Source organism: Struthio camelus, chromosome 6, assembly GCF_040807025.1.
Source record: "Struthio camelus isolate bStrCam1 chromosome 6, bStrCam1.hap1, whole genome shotgun sequence".
NCBI classification, from domain to species: domain Eukaryota; kingdom Metazoa; phylum Chordata; class Aves; order Struthioniformes; family Struthionidae; genus Struthio; species Struthio camelus.
The window spans coordinates 50,100,094-50,105,262 of NC_090947.1; positions in this window are offsets into that span (position 1 = coordinate 50,100,094).

The window sequence follows — 5,169 nt, forward strand, 5'->3', positions numbered from 1 at the left end:
CCCCCCCGCTCCTTTCCACCCCACTTCCGGTTGCAGAATCCCACTTCCGGCCTCCCACCGACCACTTCCGGTTTCCCCCAAAAACCCCTCCCGCGACCTCCCCGCACACTTTTCACCGCCCTTTTTCTCCCCTCACGCCTCCCCGACACCCCCCCGCTCCTTTCCACCCCACTTCCGGTTGCCGAATCCCACTTCCGGCTTCCGACCGACCACTTCCGGTTTCCCCCAAAACCGACTCCCGCGACCTCCCCGCACACTTTTCACCGCCCTTTTTCTCCCCTCACGCCTCCCCGACACCCCCCCGCTCCTTTCCACCCCACTTCCGGTTGCAGAATCCCACTTCCGGCCTCCCACCGACCACTTCCGGTTTCCCCCAAAAACCCCTCCCGCGACCTCCCCGCACACTTTTCACCGCCCTTTTTCTCCCCTCACGCCTCCTCGACACCCCCCCGCTCCTTTCCACCCCACTTCCGGTTGCCGAATCCCACTTCCGGCCTCCCACCGACCACTTCCGGTTTCCCCCAAAACCGACTCCCGCGACCTCCCCGCACACTTTTCACCGCCCTTTTTCTCCCCTCACGCCTCCCCGCCACCCCCCCGCTCCTTTCCACCCCACTTCCGGTTGCCGAATCCCACTTCCGGCCTCCCACCGACCACTTCCGGTTTCCCCCAAAAACCCCTCCCGCGACCTCCCCGCACACTTTTCACCGCCCTTTTTCTCCCCTCACGCCTCCCCGACACCCCCCCGCTCCTTTCCACCCCACTTCCGGTTTCCGAATCCCACTTCCGGCCTCCCAACGACCACTTCCGGTTTCCCCCAAAAACCCCTCCCGCGACCTCCCCGCACACTTTTCACCGCCCTTTTTCTCCCCTCACGCCTCCCCGACACCCCCCCGCTCCTTTCCACCCCACTTCCGGTTTACGAATCCCACTTCCGGCCTCCCACCGACCACTTCCGGTTTCCCCCAAAAACCCCTCCCGCGACCTCCCCGCACACTTTTCACCGCCCTTTTTCTCCCCTCACGCCTCCCCGACACCCCCCCGCTCCTTTCCACCCCACTTCCGGTTGCAGAATCCCACTTCCGGCCTCCCACCGACCACTTCCGGTTTCCCCCAAAAACCCCTCCCGCGACCTCCCCGCACACTTTTCACCGCCCTTTTTCTCCCCTCACGCCTCCCCGCCACCCCCCCGCTCCTTTCCACCCCACTTCCGGTTGCCGAATCCCACTTCCGGCCTCCCACCGACCACTTCCGGTTTCCCCCAAAAACCCCTCCCGCGCCCTCCCCGCACACTTTTCACCGCCCTTTTTCTCCCCTCACGCCTCCCCGACACCCCCCCGCTCCTTTCCACCCCACTTCCGGTTTCCGAATCCCACTTCCGGCCTCCCACCGACCACTTCCGGTTTCCCCCAAAACCGACTCCCGCGACCTCCCCGCACACTTTTCACCGCCCTTTTTCTCCCCTCACGCCTCCCCGACACCCCCCCGCTCCTTTCCACCCCACTTCCGGTTGCAGAATCCCACTTCCGGCCTCCCACCGACCACTTCCGGTTTCCCCCAAAAACCCCTCCCGCGACCTCCCCGCACACTTTTCACCGCCCTTTTTCTCCCCTCACGCCTCCTCGACACCCCCCCGCTCCTTTCCACCCCACTTCCGGTTGCCGAATCCCACTTCCGGCCTCCCACCGACCACTTCCGGTTTCCCCCAAAACCGACTCCCGCGACCTCCCCGCACACTTTTCACCGCCCTTTTTCTCCCCTCACGCCTCCCCGACACCCCCCCGCTCCTTTCCACCCCACTTCCGGTTGCCGAATCCCACTTCCGGCCTCCCACCCACCACTTCCGGTTTCCCCCAAAAACCCCTCCCGCGACCTCCCCGCACACTTTTCACCGCCCTTTTTCTCCCCTCACGCCTCCCCGACACCCCCCCGCTCCTTTCCACCCCACTTCCGGTTTCCGAATCCCACTTCCGGCCTCCCACCCACCACTTCCGGTTTCCCCCAAAAACCCCTCCCGCGACCTCCCCGCACACTTTTCACCGCCCTTTTTCTCCCCTCACGCCTCCCCGACACCCCCCCGCTCCTTTCCACCCCACTTCCGGTTGCCGAATACCACTTCCGGCCTCCCACCGACCACTTCCGGTTTCCCCCAAAAACCCCTCCCGCGACCTCCCCGCACACTTTTCACCGCCCTTTTTCTCCCCTCACGCCTCCCCGCCACCCCCCCGCTCCTTTCCACCCCACTTCCGGTTGCAGAATCCCACTTCCGGCCTCCCACCGACCACTTCCGGTTTCCCCCAAAAACCCCTCCCGCGACCTCCCCGCACACTTTTCACCGCCCTTTTTCTCCCCTCACGCCTCCTCGACACCCCCCCGCTCCTTTCCACCCCACTTCCGGTTGCCGAATCCCACTTCCGGCTTCCGACCGACCACTTCCGGTTTCCCCCAAAACCGACTCCCGCGACCTCCCCGCACACTTTTCACCGCCCTTTTTCTCCCCTCACGCCTCCCCGCCACCCTCCCGCTCCTTTCCACCCCACTTCCGGTTGCCCACTCCCACTTCCGGCCTCCCACCGACCACTTCCGGTTTCCCCCAAAAACCCCTCCCGCGCCCTCCCCGCACACTTTTCACCGCCCTTTTTCTCCCCTCACGCCTCCCCGACACCCCCCCGCTCCTTTCCACCCCACTTCCGGTTTACGAATCCCACTTCCGGCCTCCCACCGACCACTTCCGGTTTCCCCCAAAAACCCCTCCCGCGCCCTCCCCGCACACTTTTCACCGCCCTTTTTCTCCCCTCACGCCTCCCCGACACCCCCACGCTCCTTTCCACCCCACTTCCGGTTTCCGAATCCCACTTCCGGCCTCCCAACGACCACTTCCGGTTTCCCCCAAAAACCCCTCCCGCGCCCTCCCCGCACACTTTTCACCGCCCTTTTTCTCCCCTCACGCCTCCCCGACACCCCCCCGCTCCTTTCCACCCCACTTCCGGTTTACGAATCCCACTTCCGGCCTCCCACCCACCACTTCCGGTTTCCCCCAAAAACCCCTCCCGCGACCTCCCCGCACACTTTTCACCGCCCTTTTTCTCCCCTCACGCCTCCTCGACACCCCCCCGCTCCTTTCCACCCCACTTCCGGTTGCCGAATCCCACTTCCGGCCTCCCACCGACCACTTCCGGTTTCCCCCAAAAACCCCTCCCGCGACCTCCCCGCACACTTTTCACCGCCTTTTTTCTCCCCTCACGCCTCCCCGACACCCCCCCGCTCCTTTCCACCCCACTTCCGGTTTCCGAATCCCACTTCCGGCCTCCCACCCACCACTTCCGGTTTCCCCCAAAACCCCCTCCCGCGACCTCCCCGCACACTTTTCACCGCCCTTTTCCTCCCCTCACGCCTCCCCGCCACCCCCCCGCTCCTTTCCACCCCACTTCCGGTTTCCGAATCCCACTTCCGGCCTCCCACCGACCACTTCCGGTTTCCCCCAAAAACCCCTCCCGCGCCCTCCCCGCACACTTTTCACCGCCCTTTTTCTCCCCTCACGCCTCCCCGACACCCCCCCGCTCCTTTCCACCCCACTTCCGGTTTACGAATCCCACTTCCGGCCTCCCACCGACCACTTCCGGTTTCCCCCAAAAACCCCTCCCGCGACCTCCCCGCACACTTTTCACCGCCCTTTTTCTCCCCTCACGCCTCCCCGCCACCCCCCCGCTCCTTTCCACCCCACTTCCGGTTTCCGAATCCCACTTCCGGCTTCCCACCCACCACTTCCGGTTTCCCCCAAAAACCCCTCCCGCGCCCTCCCCGCACACTTTTCACCGCCCTTTTTCTCCCCTCACGCCTCCCCGCCACCCCCCCGCTCCTTTCCACCCCACTTCCGGTTGCCGAATCCCACTTCCGGCCTCCCACCGACCACTTCCGGTTTCCCCCAAAACCGACTCCCGCGACCTCCCCGCACACTTTTCACCGCCCTTTTTCTCCCCTCACGCCTCCCCGCCACCCTCCCGCTCCTTTCCACCCCACTTCCGGTTGCCCACTCCCACTTCCGGCCTCCCACCCACCACTTCCGGTTTCCCCCAAAAACCCCTCCCGCGCCCTCCCCGCACACTTTTCACCGCCCTTTTTCTCCCCTCACGCCTCCCCGCCACCCCCCCGCTCCTTTCCACCCCACTTCCGGTTGCCGAATCCCACTTCCGGCCTCCCACCGACCACTTCCGGTTTCCCCCAAAAACCCCTCCCGCGACCTCCCCGCACACTTTTCACCGCCCTTTTTCTCCCCTCACGCCTCCTCGACACCCCCCCGCTCCTTTCCACCCCACTTCCGGTTGCCGAATCCCACTTCCGGCTTCCGACCGACCACTTCCGGTTTCCCCCAAAACCGACTCCCGCGACCTCCCCGCACACTTTTCACCGCCCTTTTTCTCCCCTCACGCCTCCCCGCGCCTCCCCCGCTCCTTTCCACCCCACTTCCGGTTGCCGAATCCCACTTCCGGCCTCCCACCGACCACTTCCGGTTTCCCCCAAAAACCCCTCCCGCGCCCTCCCCGCACACTTTTCACCGCCCTTTTTCTCCCCTCACGCCTCCCCGACACCCCCCCGCTCCTTTCCACCCCACTTCCGGTTGCAGAATCCCACTTCCGGCCTCCCACCGACCACTTCCGGTTTCCCCCAAAAACCCCTCCCGCGACCTCCCCGCACACTTTTCACCGCCCTTTTTCTCCCCTCACGCCTCCTCGACACCCCCCCGCTCCTTTCCACCCCACTTCCGGTTGCCGAATCCCACTTCCGGCTTCCGACCGACCACTTCCGGTTTCCCCCAAAACCGACTCCCGCGACCTCCCCGCACACTTTTCACCGCCCTTTTTCTCCCCTCACGCCTCCCCGACACCCCCCCGCTCCTTTCCACCCCACTTCCGGTTGCAGAATCCCACTTCCGGCCTCCCACCGACCACTTCCGGTTTCCCCCAAAAACCCCTCCCGCGACCTCCCCGCACACTTTTCACCGCCCTTTTTCTCCCCTCACGCCTCCTCGACACCCCCCCGCTCCTTTCCACCCCACTTCCGGTTTACGAATCCCACTTCCGGCCTCCCACCGACCACTTCCGGTTTCCCCCAAAACCGACTCCCGCGACCTCCCCGCACACTTTTCACCGCCCTTTTTCTCCCCTCACG